Source organism: Squalius cephalus (assembly GCF_949319135.1).
Source record: "Squalius cephalus genome assembly, chromosome: 13".
Taxonomy (NCBI): Eukaryota; Metazoa; Chordata; class Actinopteri; order Cypriniformes; family Leuciscidae; genus Squalius; species Squalius cephalus.
Window position 1 is genome coordinate 36136192 of NC_137134.1, and position 22662 is coordinate 36158853.

General features: G+C 39.1%; 1 protein-coding gene across 42 annotated transcripts in view; it reads left to right on the forward strand.

Moving 5' to 3' along the window:
* The window catches only part of ptprsa (protein tyrosine phosphatase receptor type Sa), a 212707-nt gene that overhangs the window by 47470 nt on the left and 142575 nt on the right, over positions 1–22662 (forward strand). For 38 of the 42 annotated variants that reach the window (XM_079890978.1, XM_079891018.1, XM_079890986.1 and 35 more), the window contains exon 2: positions 2162–2241. The gene's annotated coding sequence lies outside the window, so the exon portion shown is untranslated. Of the gene's footprint in view, positions 1–100; positions 273–2161; positions 2242–8285; positions 8685–22662 lie in introns of those variants that run through there. The other 4 variants (XM_079890980.1, XM_079890984.1, XM_079890989.1 and 1 more) reach the window with 3 other exon arrangements.

Here is a 22662-nt window from a genome sequence, read left to right on the forward strand (position 1 = left end):
GAAAGCTGAGAGGGCGTCACACGGCCCTCCCTCCCTGCCTTGTGGGACCTCTCTCGGCACTCAGCGGTTATGATTGGGTAGTCTCGAATTAAAGCGTCCCGTCAGGACGAGGAATCATGTCCGCCCGCTGGCTGGCCGGTTGTCGTGGAAACCGTGTCCCAAGAGGAGGCTGAGGCTTGTCTATGAGGCAGGGAGAGGGATGAGCACAAAGATAAAGGGAGGAATAAAACTCGTTTCCGGCAGCGCAACAAGAGCACAAAACCTTTTAAACGGTGAGGAAGCGATAAACTGGTGAAAATGGTGTTGTTTCGTTGAACATACAACAAGGCGATGAAGACTTAACTTGGTGTGTTTTTGCATTGTAAAATGTGTCCAAGTCATAATGTGACATAATGCACTGCATCGCAACAGGAGCTCAAAACTCTAGTTACTGTTTTGTTTGCGATAAACTAACGAAAGTGGCTTTTAATTGAACGTTTAAAAGACGAGGATGCTCATTTTGGTGTGTTTTTGCATTATAAAATGTGTCTGCAAGTCATAATGCAACATAATGCATTGCATCGCAACAGGAAATGTTGTGTTTGCGATAAATTAGCGAAAGTGGAATTTCGGTAAATGTTTTCAATGCGAGGATGCTTGATTTTGTGTGTTTTGCAATTTAAAATGTGCCTGCATTCGTAATACGACACAAGTATGAATTGTATCGCAACAGGAGCTCAAAAGTCCCTTTATTTTTTTGTTTGCGATAAACTAACGTAATTGGCGTTTTGTTGAACGTTTAAAAGGCGAGGATGCTCGTTTTGGTGTGTTTTTGCATTATAAAATGTGTCTGCAAGTTATAATGCAACATAATGCATTGCATCATAACAGGAACACAGAATGTTGTGTTTGCGATAAATTAGCGAAAGTGGCATTTCATTAAACGTTTACAATGCGAGGATGCTTGATTTTGTGTGTTTTGCGTTTTAAAATGTGCCTGCATTCGTAATACGACACAAGTATGAATTGCATCGCAACAGAAGCTCAAAAGTCCCTTTACTGTTTTGTTTGCGATAAACTAACGTAATTGGCGTTTTGTTGAACGTTTAAAAGGCGAGGATGCTCGTTTTGGTGTGTTTTTGCATTATAAAATGTGTCTGCAAGTCATAATGCAACATAATGCATTGCATCATAACAGGAACTCAGAATGTTGTGTTTGCGATAAATTAGCGAAAGTGGCATTTCATTAAACGTTTACAATACGAGGATGCTTGATTTTGTGTGTTTGCGTTGTAAAATGTGCCTGCATTCGTAATGCAACACAAGTATACTTTGCTTCACAACAGGAGCTCAAAAGTCCCATTACTGTTTTGTTTGCGTTAAACTAGCGAAAGTGGCGTTTCGTTGAACGTTTAAAAGATGAGGACGCTCGATTTGGTATGTTTTGCATTATAAAATGTGTCTGCAAGTCATAATGCAACATAATGCATTGCATCGCAACAGGAAATGTTGTGTTTGCGATAAATTAGCGAAAGTGGCATTTCGGTAAACGTTTTCAGTGTGAGGATGCTTGTTTTTGTGTGTTTTGTGTTTTAAAATGTGCCTGCATTCGTAATACAACGCAAGTATGAATTGCATCGCAACAGAAGCTCAAAAGTCCAGTTACTGTTTTGTTTGCGATAAACTAACGAAAGTGCCGTTTAGTTGAACGTTTAAAAGGCGAGGATACTCCATTTGGTGTCTGCAAGTCATAATGCAACGTAATGCATTGCATCGTAACAGTAACTCAGAATGTTGTGTTTGCGATAAATTAGCAAAAGTGGCAATTAGTTAAACGTTTACAATGCGAGGATGCTTGATTTTGTGTGTTTGCGTTGTAAAATGTTCCTGCATTCGTAATGCAACACAAGTATACTTTGCTTCACAACAGGAGCTCAAAAGTCCCGTTACTGTTTTGTTTGCATTAAACTAGCGAAAGTGGCGTTTCGTTGAACGTTTAAAAGACGAGGACGCTCGATTTGGTATGTTTTGCATTGTAAAATGTGTCTGCAAATCATAATGCAACATAATTGCATTGCATCGCAACAGGAACTCAAAATGTTGTGTTTTTGTTAAACTAGCAAAAAGTGTCATTTCGTTGAACATTCTTTCTCCTCTCTTTCCTTCTCCTCTTTTACTCAAGGAGCAACCGAGGCTGCCGAAGAAAACGCCACTAAAACCAGCCGAAGAATGAGGCAGAAGGAATATTAAAACAGCAGAGAGGTAAAAACCTTCATGAGCTCGAACACCATCTGATCATATTAACCTTCTGTTATTGTAAAGAAAAATAAGCTAGTTTTAGAGTGGATTTATGGTTCATTTAGGTTTAACATAAGCTTATATAATTTTAAGAGTGCTAATTCCTTTGTGTTTTATTTTTTAATCACATCATCTAGGCTGTCATCTATCATTATTGACGTGCTTTTTCCTGTTTGATCACATCATTACAGGCTTAGTGTGCATCCTAATGTGATATTATATGATTTAATGTATATTTATGAACGCTTTGAGGCAACATTTCTTTTTTTTCCGCCTTCCTTTTGTTCATAAAGGTAGTTATTGGGAATATCTGTTTGTTTTTGGTACACACACACACAAAAAAAACATTAAGTGCTTAGTTTGTGTGTGTTATTTCTCATTTTGTTTCAGTGATGTGTTGCTTGTGTATGTGCTGCTTGTGTGCTGTCATTGACCGTCTGTCAAAGATACGAGGCTCTTGAGTTTGAGGGCGTTTGCTCAGATTATTTGCGGCCGGTGCCCGTTTCTTCTCAACAAGTGGATAGCAGAGAAGGTCAGCACATCTGGACTCATCGCCACAGGCTATATGCGATCGGCTGAATATTGCATGCCGTACCGCTGTAGAGCTGAGATACGGGTAAAGAGCTCATTTCTGCTTTATTACCCTCCACATCTTCCCCTCGCCGCCGGTAAACAGCGGTTATCTGTATGCGTGCTCATTGAACACGAGAACCGCGTCCGCTTGGGTCTTGTTTCTGCTGCTCTCCGTCAGCCAGGATCACAATTAACCAAAGCGATTAATCTTTACTACACACATTAGGTCGCTTCTCTCTGTCACGTCTACCAATTTTAAACACCACCAATTATCAGTGCTCTGATTATTTTTGGTGGTATTTAACATGACTATTTTACCAACATGTTGATTATTGCAATGAACTTGACACGCTTCGGGGGTTCTTCGTGACTTTATTTGTGAGTATTTTTGCAGTGAAGCTGGAATGGGTGTGGATGTGCCGTGAGCTCTATTGCTATCCGGGCTGAAGTGTGTCGCAGGTCTGATCCGGGTCTGAATGCTGGAGATCTGCCGTGCCAGACTGAGTTAGAGTCGCTCCAGGGCACAGTGCATTGTGGGCAAATCCTGCAGGCGTGGGAGCCTCTGCAACACGGGGCCTGTTTGGTTTGGCCCTCCATTGTGTTCACAGGACAGACTCTGTGTCACAAACACACCAACACAAGCTGCAATAGAGAAGAGATGGACAGAGTGTGTTTGTTTTGTTGGTAGAAATCTACAATCAACCAACATTGTGGTTATTGCAAGAAATTTTACCCTTTAAGAAGCGTGCATTCGGACATTTGTGACATTTCCACGATGAATTTTCCTTATTAATTATATTTAATTATTTTTATTGTTGTTTTTTTATTATTATTACTAATCATTCTGAATATTTGTTGTAAACTGTATAAAACATGGTCTTTGTAGATTCCTATCAGACAGCAGATAAGACTAATAGCTGTCTGTCTGCTTTCCTTCCTGCTATGGATCAGTTCACATTCAGGAGACAAATAGACACACACACACACACGAGAGGCTGTGTATTCAGAAGTGTGTTCTTCGCACAGTGGATCTGAAGATAAAAGCTGATGCATTTCCTGGCAATGGAGAGACTGCATTTCTGTAGCATGTTAAAAGGAGGTCCCCCAAGGCTCTGTACGAGGCCCCCTGCAATTGATGTGTTTTCCCCCAAAATACGTGGTGATTGAGGGCTTACATTTTTCGTTTTTCTCCTTTATTTGTATTAGTAAATAGTGTGCAAAACATGCCTTTATTTAATTTTTTTACTTATTTTAACTTAAAGACATTTTCCTGTTAAAACAACAATAATAATAATATTTTTATTGTTATTTTATCACTATTACCATTATTATTTTTAAATATTATTTAAAAAAGTATCACTTATTATAAACATTTGTTAATTTAATACTGTGTAAGGGCCCATTCACACCAAGAACGATAACTATAACGATCAAAATATCGTTCTAAATGTGAAAGAATAGCGAGTCCACATCGCAACTATAACAATAACATAAGAATCACTTTCAGTGTTTGTTTTCCTGCTGATGAATGATAAAAATATTGACAGCCAATCAGAATCCATCCTGCTTTCAGATCACAGACCACAAAACTGCAGTGTAAGAAAGATTATAATAAACAGAACGATATCGTTATAGTTATCTATCATTCTTGGTGTGAACGGGCCTTAAAATGTTTGTTTTTTTTTTTTTTTTTTTTTTTTTTTTGCTGCTTGTATTAGTCCTTTTGAATCTATTTTGCAACAGGGTCTCTTTGGTAAGATATTATTAGCTATATCACCTAGCCTTTACAGCCTAAGTGTTTGTATGAGATAAATCTTGTGATATAGTGTGTGTGTGTGTGTCAGGCTGGAGCAGATATGTGCTGATGAGTTCCTCTCGGAGGCAGGCGGAGTGTTTGCACTGCAGTGCTGCGGTGTAGCGGCCCTCTGACCTGCTGGGTAAACAACCAGAGAGTCTCTGACTCCAAATAAGGCCAACACATCCACGGCACAGAGCAGAGGCAACCTGCCATCCTTTACAGCTCACTGAACACACACACACACACACATCTCCCTCACTCCTGAGATCCCCTTTCTTTCCGTTACTGTCTTTCTGTAGCCTGACTTCTCTCCTCACGTGTTTTAGTAAATGGAAATCCTTTCATAATTTACTCACCCTCATGTCGTTCAAAACCCAAATGTCTTTTTTTCTTCTGTAAAACACAAAACAAGATATTCAGCAGAATGTTCAAGCTGCTTATGTACAACAAACGCATACAGTGATCAAAGCCAGTCAAATTCCAGAAAGTGCTAAATAAGTGTAGTCCATAAATGACTTGTGCACTATATTTCAAGTCACATGATCTGACAACCATATTTGTGCACATTTAAATATTCCACAGGAACATGTTGCACCAACATTTGACACCAATTGTGGTTGATTACACTCATTTGAATATGCAATGGAGCGACCCCATTTCTGTAGCGTGTTAAAAGGAGGTCCCCCAAGGCTCTGTATGAGGCCCCCTACAATTGATGAGTTTCCCCCCTAAAACGTGGCGAGCGAGGGCCTCCATCGTTTTTCTCCTCTGTTTGTTTTAGTGAATACTATGTATTTAGTGAATACATGCCTTCATTTTTTTTACTTATTATAACTAAATACATTTTCTTGTTTGTATTATTAATAATAATGATATAATAACGCATACAGTGATCAAAGCCAGTCAAATTCCAGAAAGTGTCAAATAAGTGTAGTCCATAAATGACTTGTGCACTATATTTCAAGTCACATTATCTGATAACCATATTTGTGCACATTCAAATATTCCACAGGAACATGTTGCACCAACATTTGACACCAATTGTGGTTGATTACACTCATTTGAATATGCAAATTAAATTTGAGAGCTGAGAGATTTTAATAATAACATGTTATATTTCATACTTCTACATTCAATTATAAATGATTTTGCTCTGTCCCCAAGCTCTTGAAGGAATATAGTGCATGCGATTTAGAGTAATTAATACTTTATATTTCCTTTCAAAAGATGAATACAGTCAGTGTATGTTTTTTTTTTTTTTTTTTTTCTAATGGAAAAAAGGAAAAACAATCTGCTATAAATTCCTTTTGTGTTCCCTGAAGATAGAAACTCGTCTGGCTTTGAAACGTATATTTTACGTTTATATTTTTAGGTAAACTATTTCTAAATCTCTTTGGCTTCATCTGAAATCCACTGTCTCAACGGTTCTACTCCTCATAATATGACTGTTGTTTGCTTTTCGCTTTTAGTTTTGAAAAATGCTTTTGCCTTTTAAAAGTCATTCTGCTGTTATCCTACAGAGCAACGGACCGCAGGCAGCCTGTGGCATCCACGAGTGTCAAATTTCATTTTTTTTGGACACTCCCCCCTGTTCCACTGACCGTTAACTGCAGAAAGCACAGTACATCTCTAGTCATTTTAGCATTTGAACCTGCTCTCCCTGTGAGGGAAGAGTGACCTCACCTTTGCATCTTTTGAAAAACAGTCATATTCTTCTTCGTTCAAAAGCAACAAGACAGTCACTTTAATATTTATGATACCGATCGCAATGACCTCTCCTTTCACTGTGAATATATAGACCCCTTTTGTGTGTGTGCGGACTGCCTGTAATGAATTCATAATCTCTGCAGTGGGACTTTGTAGATTCCTATCAGACAGCAGATAAGACAGTGCAGTTGCACTCTAATAGCTGTCAGTCTGCTTTCCTTCCTGCTATGGATCAGTTCACTTTCAGTAGACAAATACACACACACACACGCGCGCGAAGGGCTGTGTATACAGAAGCATGTTCTTCACACAGTGGATCTAAAGATAAAAGATGATGCATTTTCTAGCAATGGAGAGACTGCATTTCTGTAGTACGTTGAAAGGAGGTCCCCCAAGGCTCTGTACGAGGCCCCCTACAATTGATGTGTTTTCCCCCAAAACTTGGCGAGCGAGCCTCCTCTGTCAAACACGCCCAAAGTTTTGAAAGCACCTCAGAAAGGCAAGTTTTTTTTCAAAGCAGCTTCAAAGTTCAGCATTCCCATGCCTCAGAAAAACAGCCATTAAATGCACTGCAATCGTATGTGCCCTGAAGCTACTCATGGAAGCTATTCAAAATTATTACACTAAACAGTGCTTTTGTGAGTTAATATTGCTTGTTTATTAGCTTCGCACATGTTAAATTCGATTAAGCTTTGTGTATTGCTTTGCTTGGTTGCTGAAACCAGTTATTCAAGTGTTTACCTTTTGAAAAATATAATATTGTAGCTATAATGAAGCTATATTTAGCAGGTCCTTCTCTAATTGCTTAGTTTTAATGCACCAAATTTTGACCTAATTATGCATCTACCTCTAAAAGAGTAGTAAGCCATTCAATAACAATATAAAAATATGAATTGGCTGCTTTATCTAGTTCTACACAACATAGACGTTCCAAACCCACACACTTATTTCCAGCATACAATGCTCATTATGGTCTTATGGATTGGCTATGTCGAGCGGTAAGTGATCTTTATCATTTCCCCCAGCATCCTCAGATGGCTCTTCAGCCCGCTGAAATTTACCATGCTAAGCTTTCCGCCACCAGGAGAACGCGGGACGCTCTGTAGCGTTCGATTTATAAGCCTGATTAAACTAGGCAAGTGTGAGTAAGAAACATGAGGGAAATCAACATAAAATCACAGCAGCGCTTTACGTGGCGTTCCTGCTGATTGGGTCTCGGCCCTTTATGATGGCACAGATCACCGTGGCCCTTAAATAAAGAGAAAAATGCGTGTAAACAATACTCCAGGGCTTCTCTGTAAAGGATGAGTTATTGTGCTAGGCCTTTGTTCATTGTTCAGTGCTGTTATTGGTGCAGGCCTTTAACTTGCGGTGTTTCAACACAATATGTATTGTGAATGTCTCTGATAAACACCCAGTGATGTATTTTTTTTAGTAACTTCTTAGCCCAAAACACAGAGCTTTATTTGAATACAGTGCACATAACAACTACCTTTGGGTTTTTCTGTTTCACTCATTTAGGGTTGGGTAAAATTTAAGTGTGATTTCTTGATTTCTTTCAGTAGTTTTAATTTAGTTAAAACTGTGACAGTTATTATAGTTTCTAAACGAGTTTAGGAAAGGGATATTTTAAACACTAACGTTTGTTTTATATAGAAACATGTATAGCTAATTATAGTCATCTGTTGTTTTCTCCAAACACAAGTGTTGACTCTGGTTTCTATGCAAGAACATTCTTTTCATAGGGGGTAAATATGTACAAATTGGCTATTATAGAGAAAATGAATCTGATTAGGGTCAATTTATTCCCTCCCGACTTCTTATTTTGGAGGTGGGATGGTTTTAGCAAGGGTTTCAAATGACAGATAGTTCATCTGCGCGCGCTCATTCACGGTGTCGTGAGCGCGCAGAGGCCTCCCCCTCCTGCGCTGTTTTGGGGAGGGTGAGCGAGCGGGAGAAAAGGGGGGGCAAAAGAAACCCCTACCAAACTGCCCCTACCCCCAGTCGAAGTCCCGGACCTGAAAAAGAAGAAAAGAATCTGATTCAGCTCTGGGACGCGGTGGACCGACAATCGACCAACATTTAAAGCTCTTTTTAAAAGCGCGTGTAGAGTTTCGTGCGCTTTTGGAGAGTTTACGCACGGACGCCGTCGACATGGCACGGATAACTGTTTTCTCCCGTTGAAAACTTCGCGTATCCAAGGAGTTATTCGGACCCCATCTCTGTTTTTACATGGATGCAACATAGGACGCTTTTAAGAGGAATTATATGGTCTTACCGCATCTGCATCGATCCGAACTAAAGTTACGTGGACGTGCTTGGAACTATTGTAAGTAAACATGATTTTCTATGGTCATTTTAATCCGTAAAATCATTCATGTATACTTTTCTCCAATTTTTAGACCGTTTCTATACACTAAATATAACTATTTAACGATTTTGTATCACTTTGTGTATATCGGAATGTCTTGTTTTTATGCATTATGGGCAGGTTTTGAGTCGAACAGTTTTCAGATGGATTATTAGGCTGCTTTATTTCCTTCATGTTCAGTTTGGGATCTTTGAGACCCCCAGTACCCTTTCAATAGCTTCAGAACTTCATGACTTTTCCTCTTCGAGGAGTGATCATAAACAAATTTTTCATAGAGGACTTTTGAAATGTTGCATTACTTCTGTTTGGAGTCTCTGATACCCCAAATATAAAACAATAATGAAAAATGCATGCAATGAAATGCACATTGTGGCTGGTCACTTTTGGCAGTTTAGATTTGTTTTATTGTCATTTTTTTAATTGTGTTGAAATGTCAATTCGACCCCATAATGTGGAAATCTGGAGTATACAATTATTTATTACACTTTTTTTTTTGGAGATTGTGCATTTTGGAAGTAATTATTGCAGATAATGTTCACTCTATTCATCAAGAGTTGTTCTCGCATTTTCATGGCATTTTAATGCTTTTTTGTAAGTTATGCTCTTTTTCAGACCAGTTGTGCCATGGCCTACAGACTATCAAAGTTATAATGTTTAATGTTTACTTTCATTTGAAGCACTACATGTGTTCATACAGTGAAGGTTTTAGCGAGACTGACTGAAAGCATAGTGCAGGTATTGGCTTGATTAATTTAGTCACAGATAATACGGGCCTCATTAATCACTGTTATGGGACTTCAGGGGCCCCGTATCAGAATGAGTCTGGACTGAAGTGGTTTTGCTTTTGGGAAAACTTTGGCTTAACAGTTTGCTTTGATCTAAAAGAAATTTATATTCAGACTTTGTTGATGTCTCATCCTGTAACTTTGATGGCAAAGATCTACTCTAGGAACTCCTCGAAAAGGACGGCCTTCGTCGATCCTTTCATGAAATGTGTACCAGCTTAGTTTTGAGCATTAATGGCAAAAAAGGTGTTTGTTTTCACAGTCAAAATCTGGCTTTGTTCTTTGCTGCAACTTGCAAACTCGCAAGGATGTTGTAGATTCTAAATGTCACTATAATTGGACAATTTATCACCGCTGATCACTGTCAGATCTTGAGAGATGTTAAGACAAATGCGTAGGAATGCAAGCAAACAGAAGCCGTTAGCCGTGACCGCGGTCTATAGACCTGTAGTTTGGCTCATTTTTCTTTTGTGGCTAAACAATAACGCACAAGAAAACAATGAAGACTGGTTGTGTCAGAATGAAGACATTTTTCAGAGGATGTAAAAACTTCGTTTGGCGAACTAACTTTGATTTCCCGTGTGCGCTCTGTGTCACCTTTGGACGAAAAGTTAATTGAATTGAGCTGTGGATATGAGTTCTGGTGAAATGTCTTTTGTAAGGTGTCTTCCCCAAGGTTTTGAAATTCATTTCTGCAAAGTTATTCCTTCTGGTGTCGTCTTTTTTTTCGTGGGTGTGTGTTTTCCTACTCTTATCGCGGTAACCTTTTCCCCAATTTTAAATAGGGATCAAAGGACAACGCCTCAGAGAGATTCTGGACACGCTATGCCAAAATAAATATTCTCCTGACTTTAGAGAAAAGAAAAGGGCAGCACTCTTGCATTTGCGTGCATTACAGAGATAGCCTCTTGTTTACATGAGCCAGAGTAGCTAATGATGCTAAATATAAAGTGTGTGTCGTGCTTCAAATGAGCAGCATCTCTCTTTCATTTTTTTGCATTAGAGACCTTGTAAGGTGTCTTATATCACTTCCTAAAATACATAAATGGTCGTTTGATAGAACAGAGTTGCACACAGCCTTGTATTCATTGGCGCCATAGTGCAGGAAATGCTAATGGAGTGGTAGAAATATCAAAAACACAATTATACAAAAAGCTCCCTCTCACTGTGGTTATTGTAGCCCTTGTGTGCCAATGTGATCGTAGTCGAAGATAAAATTAGGCGAGTTTGTGTATCAGTGAGAGCAGTGCAATTATCAGCTTGGGTTTTGAATGGCAGATGCAGTGGTGGCGGTAATGGCAGCTGTGCTGCAGCTCCTCACATTATCAGCAGAAAAGGGAGGGGAGGAGAGATGTTCGCCTAAGCTCTGCCAGCTAATTGTGTTTATTCCTCTTAATTTGTCCCGAGTGCTAAATCGGTGCTCTTCAGCTCACGGTGGGTGCAATTTGTCTGGTGGTTATAAAAGAGCGAGGGCCGTGTCTTTGAAATGAGCTCTTCTGGTCTTAATGTGTCCGTAGCTTGCGTCCACACGCGCGGCCGGGCAGAAGGAGCCGTGGCCTCCTCGTTCTGCTAGGTTTTGCAGCTTTCCTCCACGACCTGAGGGACAAGCGGTCAGTCTGGTGGAATTATCCAGCACTTGTTCAGACGTGTTCCTAGAGAAAATCGCAATATTGTCCGTGACAGGCCTTGTTGAAAATGAGGAATGGCCTCTACTGGTAAATTATATTAACTCTCTGGCCTATGTTGCCCATTCAGTCCAACAGGTTAACGGCGAATCCAAGATAAGACGCCAAGCAACCCACCCCTGCTGACGGGATTGATCCATCTCGCCCCAAAGTTTAATTTCATCTCACGGTTGGCCAGTTGCCTACGTGACGCTGCAGGACTGATCGTCCGGTCTCTGGGCACTCAGTACTGCAGCGGTGCTGATAAAGCCAAGAGCTACTACCTTCTCCCCACGAACCCTAGCAAGGCCTAAGCTTAAACCCCTCACCGCAAGACTGGATTTCAAACCAATGATATGCTCCGCTAGCTCTGATGCCACTGTGATAATGCGTTCATTACAGTAGGAGGGCATTACATACCCGCCACCCAACCTCTACCCCTCCCACCGGCCTCGATATGTTTAGCTGATTCATTGAGGGCACTTGTTGTCCCCGCCATCATGATTTTTCTGCTTTCTGCTCTTTAAGTATGATGGCCAGCTGGCACTCCAGGTTGATGGGCATCTCGCCCATCCCCGGGGGAGTTTAGACAATGCAGATCTGTCATTAACACGCCCCACCTTTGCTTCAATCTGAGTTATGACCCCTACGAGGGTTGTGGAGACGGTCCCCACCCTGTTATCCATGGCTGGAGGTCAAGATGCCATCTGTGATTGGTCTGCTTATTCTCCACTTTGGCTTGATAGTTTACAGACCCCAGTGAACCAGATTGAAGGGTTGGATCCTTATTTGATAGGCTTGGAGTGCGTGTGACCTTTCTGTAGGGCGACTCCAAATGAACAACAAAGTCATTAAGGGGAGCCAGAACAATAAAGACTGTGAATGCAAAGTAGAGTCCTCTTGAATGTCCCATTTGCCAAATGAAATGCTTCTAGTTTAGGGATATGTGCTAGTTTAAAATTGTTATCAGGGGCCTTGCTTGTTGAGGCCTGGGGTGATTGAATTTGCCGGGGCAAAGACAGAGTGTTGGTTCGGCAGGATTTGTTTGGGACCAAGTAGAGCTGAAGGGGTTTATAGTGACCCTATAGAAACTTCAGGGCCCAGTTAAGGGGACAGTTTTCAGGATGAGGGGCTTTTTCATGTGCTAAAAGCTGCTAATCCGCTGGCCTTTGTATGAGAGCAGAAAGCTCGGGGCAAGATGGGAAAGCCATGGCTTTCAGAGCCTGGCCTTTTGTTGTCATTTCACCCAAATCAGGGGACATCTGTTAGGATCGGGGGTAGATTCCCAGCTGACGGTGGAGAACGGGGATGGAGGAGGAGGAGGAGGGAAGGACAAGATACGCTGGTGGGGGTGGGAATGTTTGAGGGCTGATGGATGTGTGTAATTGTTTGTAATGCAAGCATGAAAACATGGGCCTCTGGGAGCCGGAGCAGCATTTGTATGTGTGTGGACAGAGGGGCCTTGTAGTTATGAAACAGTCAGTCAAGTGTAGATGGGGTTAAACACGAGTAAATACCTGCCTGTCAATGCAAGCCATGCTCCCTTAATTAGGAATGACAAAATGGTTTGACAGCAGAGAAACAGGGAGCGCTATAGCCTCTAACTAGCACAAATGTCAACATGTGATTAAGCTCTGTTGGAAACTCATTACGTTCCTGAAACGCGGATCTGTTTTTCAATAAAAATCACATCTCTTTTTGTTCAAGTCAGTGCTGAATTAGCGTGAGTGATATCACTCAAGTACCGTTTTTCCATTTGCATCCATTTAAATTCAAACACTTTCAATGGAAAAATCTCACAAAGTTGCATTCACCAAAAAAAACTGAATGGAAAAATTGCATAAACAAAAGCTTATTTTTTTAGGTTTTGTGGCATCATTGTAATGACAATTAAGCACATTTTCCCTATTGCTGTCCTACTGAATATGATTTCAGGTTTTGTTTTAAGCACAAAGAGTTAAAGGTAGTAAAAAAAAACCATTGATCACTCCTGCATGGCATTTCGGTTATGGCACTCTGTAATTATAGCTGTGCTGTGTTCTTCGAGTGAACGAGGACGCGTTCTACACGACTGAGTCAGGGATGCGATGGATTCTGCGTCAGCGGGGCGTAAAAGAGCTAGAGCGAGTGCGAAGGAGTTCACTCTCTCTGTCTCTTCAAGCGAGAGGGAAAGATGATTTGCTATGTGCAGAACATCCCCCGACCCTGCCCTCATGCGATATGACATTTTGACGTGTAAATACAAGGCCTCCAGGACGCCGACTGTCCTCGGGCTGATAACATCATTATCTCTGATTTAATTGCAGCATTGAGATGCCACCTGAAGATGCTGATTGAATTGGTTTGTGTTCGGATATGATGCATCACCTCTGGCCGACAACATGTTTTTTTGTGCTGCTTTTCTGCTTTTTAGCCCCTGCCATTGAGGACATAATTGGAAAGTTAGATAAATTGAGATCAACTTGTGTTTATTGTACTGTATGCACAAGTAATCCATTTTAAAAGTAATACTGCCTCTGGCGGGGGGAAAAACAACAACCTGCCAATATTGCGAGCCCAGATTACTTTGTGCCAGGACGGAGGCGGTCATCTTATTTGTTTGTTTTCCTAGAGGCCTCCTTTGCGTTTTGAAGTTTTCGTATTCTCCCATTTTGCTCATAAATGAGGCATGAAGCCATACTCGATGTTTTGTCACGTAAGTGGGGATTTGAAGGGAATGAAATCCCGCCGCCGAGATTACCGAGACTAATATCACCTTGCGATCTCCTTTTATTAGCTCCATTACATCCTCTGTATTCTGACCTTGTTTCGGCAATGGCTGCAGCTCTTACATGGACGTTTTATCTGCCCATTGGGGACGGGATGGAGCAGGAGGGGAAGGGGTTGAATCACAGACAGCGTGAATGAATGAATGAGGAGATGAATTGCACGTTATCTTCCCCCTGCCTATTCAGCGTGTGATTGGGGAGGCGATAATGTCGACAAACAGAAGGGTGTAGCCTGCGCGGGCGGATTACAGTCGACTAAACCAACGAGAGGAGATGCATGGGATAAAACATGAATGCGGTATTAGAACGGCTCCTCCACTCGGACACGTCTCTCGCTTTGGGTATAATGGGAAAATTGTTTGCACGACTAAAATCAGAAAACTTTGGCTGTCCGTTTAACTGCTTTTTTGGGGCCTGGAAATGCGAACTTTTGAGCGGTTTTCAAAGTGCACGTTTTTCGAAAACGATAGCGTTATAGTCTTTGTAAACTACGAAAGCGTGAATTTGTCAATGTATTACGTGTTCAGTCTATAGGCTTGTAGTTTCTTTACAAAGTGACATCGCCATCTACTGGCCTGGCTGCATAATGCAGCGTTTTTAGGCATTTTTGCGGATATGTTTGACAAAAACGTTGCCGTCTGTACATGAAAAACGCAAAGGAAAAACATTTCCATTCTCGAAGACAATAACCTTAGCATTTAGATAAAGTGCCGGTACTTAAAGACAACAAAATTGAGTTTCCCGAACAATTTTCCGCTACACTGAAAAAAAAAAAATGGTGTAAAAGAATTTTCACTTGAAAATTGCATGCAAATTTCACAAAGAATTACAAAGAAACTGCAAGTTACATGTTGAATTAATCATGCAATTTAGAAAAAATATATATTTCAATGCTTTTGTGTTCCCTCGCAAAAACGTTTGCGTTCCTTCGCAAAACATTGAAATCCGTAAATCTTTCCTTCCATCTTGTTTTTTTTTTCCATCTCCGTTTGTGAAAACAGGATTTTTTGAAGTAGAAAGACATCATAAAATGTACTCCAATAGTCTCAGTTTTATTATAAACTCGTTTGCACATTTAGCTTGAAAGTTTACTTTTAACTTGCTAATGTGTCACTTTACAAAAGTCGCTAATCGGCATTGCTAATGCCATTTTTGTGTGGCTTTTCATCTGCCTTTTTACCTTTTAATAAGTGTGCATGAAATATGCGCACTGCACAAACTCTCCAATAGCGTCCGCGTCCCTTCAAGCACAGCTAATACGCTAAGAGGGCCTGCACATTGTAAATCACTGTGCTCTTGTTCTTCTAAATAGTCGTCAGAGAGAGACGTGCTAGTAATTCGTAGCAGAGGGCAGCCTTGTTTGAGTTTAGCGCGACAGGCTTTGAAAGTGATGGATGGCCATCTTTCTCTTTGTTTATCTCTGCAGATATCTGAATCTTAAAAAGCATGAAAGCGGGAGAAAGATCTGAGAAAAATCAAACTAAATTTATTCAGCTGGAGATCCGAAGGTCAAGCAAACATGTTTTTGTGTGTGTGTGTGTGTGCGTGTGTGTCGGGCCCCATGATTCAATTACTAGATGTTTTGAAAGGATTCGTGCTGCTCATAGGCAGACGTATCATGGATTTTACCTTATTAAGTGCAAAAGAATTGAGCCATCTGATAAGAATATTACTTGTGTGAATAAAACAGATCACAGACTGTTGTTTTTGCGGCTTTTGTAAGAGGTTCTCAATCGATGTAGACAGGAGTTTTCATATTTCAGTTCATGCATCTTCACTTGGATTCTGTTCCTGTGGCTTTCTGTTGTGTAGCTCCGCCCACTCTGGAATCTCATTGGTCCCAAATCCTGCTATGCATAAAACATTAAACAGCTTCTGATTGGTTGTGATTGTTGCGCATTAGATTCATGGTTATTGTGGAGAGACCATCACTTTTTTGTGTAGATATCGTGATTAATCGTAACATAAACTTGTGTATGTGTATATATATATATATATATATTAGGGCTGTCAAATGATTAATCGCGATTAATCGCATCCAAAATAAAAGTTTGTTTTTATATAATACATGTGTGTGTACGGTGTATAATTATTTTCTATATATAAATACACACACATGCATGTATATATTTAAGAAATATTTGCATGTATATACTGTGTATATATATTTATATTATATATAATTTATATTATATATAAATATTTTATATATAAATAACACATTTTCTTAAATATATATATGCATGTGTGTGTATTTATATATAGAAAATAATTATACACTGTACACACACACATAAATTATGTAAACACAAACTTTTATTTTGGATGTGATTAATCACGATTAATCGTTTGACAGCCCTAATATATATATATATATGTGTGCAAGAATGTATATATATGATTGTTTGTCCTTATCTTTAATAAATAAGTAAGTATAATAATTACCTTGGAATTAGCACTCTGTATATGATAAGAAAACAAGATAAAAACATAATAATTTTTTTTTATCGTTTTCAAATAAATGTATTTAATAATTTTTTTAATGATTTTGTTTGTTTCATATTTTATGCCTTTATTTTTGTTCTTATCTTTAATAAATAAACCAATAAGTATATTAAATATACTAATTACCTTGGATTTACCATGTGTATGTGGTATTAAAATAATCAGTCAGTTAATGAACTTTTTAAAATGGCTTTAAAAAAATGTTTGTGTTTAATTGTTTGTTCTCATGTTTAATAAATAAATATAATAAATACCTTGGATTTAGTTTGTACCACGTGTATATGATTAAAAAAGTCAGTCAGTTCCAGGATTTCAGATTCCAGATTCCTGTTTTTCCCTGTTAATGATGACTGCAATGTCTCCTGACAGGAGTTTTAAACACAAGACAAGCAAAATCAGCGATGAACCCTGTAAAATCAGCATGCATTCGCGTCCAAGGAGCGTTCGCAGGCACCCGAAAAAGAGCGTATCGATTTCCCCGTCCGTGCCAAACGTGCACACACACACACACACACACACGCACACAGGAGTGGGAGTGTTGGCAGCTCTCGATGAGATGCATGAGCTCAACATCAGAGCGTCTCCTGGCTTTGTGTCTGCGCTCCCGCAGTTCAGGGGTGAGGAGAGACTCGGCTGCTCGTGTGGAGGAGGAGGTGTGTGTATGCGGAAGCCGTGTATTAATAATCTCGTGCTCCGTAGATTCACCGTGGGCTTAATCTCGCTGCGTTTCAGAGGTCAGAACCAGACGCTCGGCTTCTGAAGGCCTGCGTTTCTGCTTGAGCTCCGTCACAAAACCTCTGAGACGGCGTCTGAACCTCAGAAGTGACCGATTCTGATCAGGACTCGTGTCTATAACCAGTGCTTCCTTCACATCATCTGCTATTGTGCATTTAATGTTTCTTTTTTTAACAAAGGGTCAGTGAAAGAAGGTCTGAAGGGGTTGTTTGTTCCCCTTAGAGTGTATACACTCTAAGGTGAACAAACAACCCCTTCAGACCTTCTTATTATATAAGAATCTTATTATATAAGAAATTATAAGCAATTAAACTTTAAAAAAATGGTTAAATAAATGGTTTCACAAATATAAATATTATAATACTTATTATTAATTACTTTTTCATTTTTAATAATACTTATTTTTTCAAAATATTAAAATGAATGTAATGAAAATGTTAATATAAAATCGGTCTGAATGATTTAACAATGAGCTGTTGTTTTTTTTTTGGTAGTTTTCGGTATTTAGCGTATTTATTATCAACATTTAATTTGCTACATCCACCGTCTTAGATTATATAAAACATTTTAGCAAATTCAGTGAAATAATTTTTTTCTGTTTGTGTATATATATATATATATATATATATACACACATACATACATATAAATATAAATATATATATATTTAATATATATACTTTCTAAGAAAATATATATAATTTTTTTTTTTATAAAATAAAATACATTTTGCTAAAAATTTAAAAAAAAATGTTTTTTTTTTTTTTTTTTTTTACATATTACTTGAAAATACACACTTAAACGTAATTGTCCAGTTTGAATGATTTAATGAGCACCTATTGTTGGTAGTTTTCCGCATTCAGTGTGTGCACGATAACACCGGCCACATTGCAGTGACTCCTGAGATTCACTGCCAGTTCTGCATGAGACTCAGTCCTGTGATCCGGCCCAAATGAGGCGTCTTAAAAGGTAGCGTCATTACGTTTGTCTTTAGCTCTGGCCGCGTGTCTATTGTGCGTGTAAACGCTGCAGCTCACAGTGGAGTGTGTAGTGGTAGTGTGTGCTAGTGGGTGATATATGTGTAGTGGCAGAGGAATAGATCCACTCTCCCATGGGCGTCCGGCTTATTACAGTGTGACCAGTGAACAATGGCTGTATACGGTACATTTATCTATTTGTGTCCTCCGGCGATGTCCAGCGCCACATTCATCCGAGCGGCTCGGGATGAAGCTGAATCCACCCTACGCCGAGTCACACTCAATTATCAGAGCGCCAGCGACGGGCGCCGATATTCTGTCACCTCCTAATTAAAGCCGGCCTGCAGTTTTTCCTAAATAAAGTCAATGCCCGGATGAATCAATACAAAGGCTCAGCAGACACTTTCCACCAAATAGGGTTCTACCTTTTTAAAAAGGCACTTTATTTTATTTTTCAACAGGAAATCGTTCGGAAAATGTTGTTCTCAGGATGTCATTGATTTAAAAGCCTCCAAATGATGTCACTTCCATGATGTCGCAGTTGTATCTAATAGTTGCTGCTCCGAAGAAACGTGAGATTTGTGCCTTTAAAATGTAATGAGAGCCCAATTTATATTATACTTGAAAGTGTAATTTATTCCTGTGATCAAAGCTGAATGTTCAGCATCATTACTCCAGTCTTCAGAGTCACATGACCCTTCAGAAATCACTCTAATATGAGGATTTGATGCTCAAGAAACATTTCTGATAATATGTATAATTCTTTTCAGGATTCTTTGATGAATAGAAAGTTTGGAAGAACAGTATTTATCTGAAATTGAATCTTTTGTAACATTATTTATGTTCAAAAGTTGATTGCGGTCTGGGGGGGGGGGGGGAATAAATCAATACTTTTATTCAGCGAGGATGCATTAAATTGATCAGAAGTTACAGTGAAGACATGTATAATGTGACAAAATATTATATTTCAATTAAATGAAATAGAACTTTCTATTCATAAAAGAAAATTCATTTAAATTGTCATAATATTATTAGGGCTGTCAAACGATTAATCGCGATTAATCGCATCCAAAATAAAAGTTTGTGTTTACATAATATATGTGTGTGTGTGGAGTATAATTATTTTCTATATATAAATACACACACATGCATATATATATTTAAGAAAAATGTGTTATTTATATATAAAATATTTTTATATAATATAAATTATATATAATATAAATATATATACACAGTATATACATGCAAATATTTCTTAAATATATACATGCATGTGTGTGTATTTATATATAGAAAATAATATACACACATATATTATTTAAAAACAAACTTTTATTTTGATGCGATTAATCGTTTGACAGCCCTAAATATTACACAATATTACTGTTTTTTGTTGTATTTATTAAACCAATAAATGCAGCCTTGTTGAGCATAGGCGACTTCTTTTAAAAACATAAAAAATCTTGTTATTAATCTGAACGGCAGTGTGTGCGTCATGATCATTTAGGGCTGATTCGTGAGAGGTGTGTTACGATGACATGAAAGAGAGTCCAAATGACCTAATGCTGTGTGTAGACTACAAGATGATGAAATGATCTGTTGGGATTCGTGTGTGTGTGTGTGTGTGGTTGTTGTTGTTCATGCCTGTGCGTGTGTGTGTGTGTTGAATGTGTGTGTGTGTGTTGTTGTTGTTCATGCGTGTGCGTGTGTCGCTGAAGGCAACAGCGTGTGTGCTGGCGGGGAGCTCCGGTCGGTGTGGAATGAGGAGGCGAGCGTGTGAGTGTATGTGATGCACTCATATCCGCCGAAAAGAAGAAAAGGAAATGCAGAAAAAGATAATGAGTGGAAATAGAAATAGAAATCTCAGTGCATTAAGACTAAAAGTGGCCACAGAATACGAAAGGGCACATCCGAACTAGATTTTTACAGGCGCTTTACGGTTGCTAATGTGGTCAATTAGCTGTTGCTATGTGTTCAGAGACGTTTCTAGCAGTGGCTTAAAGGATTAGTTCACTTCAGAATTAAAATTTCCTGATAATTTACTCTCCCCCACGTCATCTGAGGTGTTCATGTCTTTCTTTCTTCAGTGGAAAAGAAATGAAGGTTTTTGAGGAAAACGTTCCAGGATGTTTCTCCATATAGTGACTTCAATGGGGTCCAACGGGTTGAAGGTCCAAATGTGAGTTTCAGTGCAGCTTCAAAGTCTCGACACGATCCAGCCGAGGAATAAGAGTCTTATCTAGACAAACCAGCGGACACTTTATAAAAAAAAATAAACATTTATATACTTTTTAACCACAAATGCTCGTCTTGCACTGGCTGTGATGCGACACACATTACATAATCAGGTTGAAAGGTCAAGCGGGACGTAGGAGAAAGAACAGATCTAGTGTTTACAAAGCGAACGTGCAAAGACTAAGTCAAACGGCCAAAGGTGAAACAACGATGTCGGACGATTTTGAAATTGGAGGAGAAAGTGAGATGGAGTTTATCGCTCTACATTTTCCGCCTACGTCACTCGTGACCTTTAACGTGATTACGTAATGTGCAATTTGTGGTTAAAAGTATATAAATGTTTATTTTTGTTATAAAATGTCCGATGGTTTGTCTAGATAAGACTCTTATTCCTCGGCTGGATCGTGTCGAGACTTTGAAGCTGCACTGAAACTCACATTTGGACCTTCAACCCGTTGGACCCCATTGAAGACACTATATGGAGAAACATCCTGGAACGTTTTCCTCAAAAACCTTAATTTCTTTACGACTGAAGAAAGAAAGACATGAACACCTCAGATGATGTGGGGGAGAGTAAATTATCAGGAAATTTTAATTCTGAAGTGAACTAATCCTTTAAGCCAAAAGAGCCTGATAGTGTTGTCTCAATGGTATACGGATGGTGTCGTTTGGCGTCCGTTGACATGTACATGCCAGTTTAATGAATCCCAGCACTCCACTAGAGCCTAGACACACGTATTAGCAATCGCCTCAAATTGTGTGTCCCTGCAATTCATTTTCATTTCACTTCAGCTAGGTTGGTATTTTCCTTGCTAAAAATGTTAGCTTCACCAAAACAACAAGATCAGGGTGTCTTATGACCCAAACACGGGGCTTTGATAACTCAGATGGTGGCATGCTTGTAATTTGCCCAAGCTAATATTGTTAACGTCTAAGTGTCTAGGGAACAACATCTTTGTTAGCCAAAGGTTTGCGGCGCTCTTTCAGATTCCAAATAAGGAAGCATCCCAAGTATGCTTCGTGTTGTTTGGCGTCTTTCGTGTTACCATTTCTTCCCATCTGAGAACGGCGTTTGATGTCCGTTGCCATGTTGTGATAAGCTCCATGCGGGACATCTGAATCTTCCCGCCGGAAAGTTCCAACAACTTTGAGAAGCAGCATGGTGACTTCCTAAACATCTGTGTGGGCAAAGTGAAAATTTGGGGATCGTTGTGCGCAGCTGGAAAAAGTCAAACTAGCCAGAAAAATGTGCTATTTATAAAAGTCTAGAGCTAAACTATCTATTATCATGGTAGGAATTGTGTAACTTCCCAAGACTGCTATTAAACTAATTTATGATTAGTACAGGTGTCCCACTGGGTTATGTCCTTGGCCCTATTGTTTTGCACTTGAAATTGTGCCTTCTAGTGATGTTTTATTTATTTATTCTGAAGCGAAATCCTCCTAGTGTATGTGTTCACTAAAAACATCCAGCATAACGGTAATAATTGTGCGTCTAGTGGAGCTGCTCTAGGAGGGCTATTGATTTTCTTCCACTCTCTCCGGCTTGTTTTTCTTTATTTTGCCTTCGGATTCCAGCTTGGTGCGGTCGGATCTTTCACAACCCGTCGTGAGGTTTCCTCCTGCTTCTTGGATGCCGTTCAAGCTGGAAAATAGTAACAGAAGTGAAATTCGATTACGGTGACACAAAGGATGCTCATTTAAAAGGCATGAAAGTAGTTATCATCAATGGATTGCTTTGTCCTAGAAGTGGTGGATTTTTTCAAAGATAAGAGAAGGGTGCTGCTTTAAACACAGACATGCTTGTGGTACACGCATGGTTTCATGCTTGAATTTGTTTTTATAGTCAGTGAATTTTCCTGATTTAAAGACCTAAGTATGTGTTCTCTTTTTGTGAGATTATTATTTTATTATTATTATTTTTTGTTGCAGTTTGCAGTTAAGGCGAGACACTACAGGTGAATAGGGTAAAATTTTAAAATAATAGATATCACCATGAAACTTCCTCAGTTGATTACTTACACAAGTATATAAAAAAAATGTATTACAAGTTTTAGAAATTTGTGTGTTTAATTATGCAAATTAGGCATTATCTCATTGAATATGCACGATTTTGCATATATTTTCGGTAGATAGATCTGAACATATGATAAAGCCAGGTGCAAAATTCTTTGGTGCTGCATGGTTTCATGCTTGTATTTTTATTTATAGTCAGTGACTTTTCCTGATTTAAAGACCTAAGTATGTGTTCTCTTTTTGTGAGA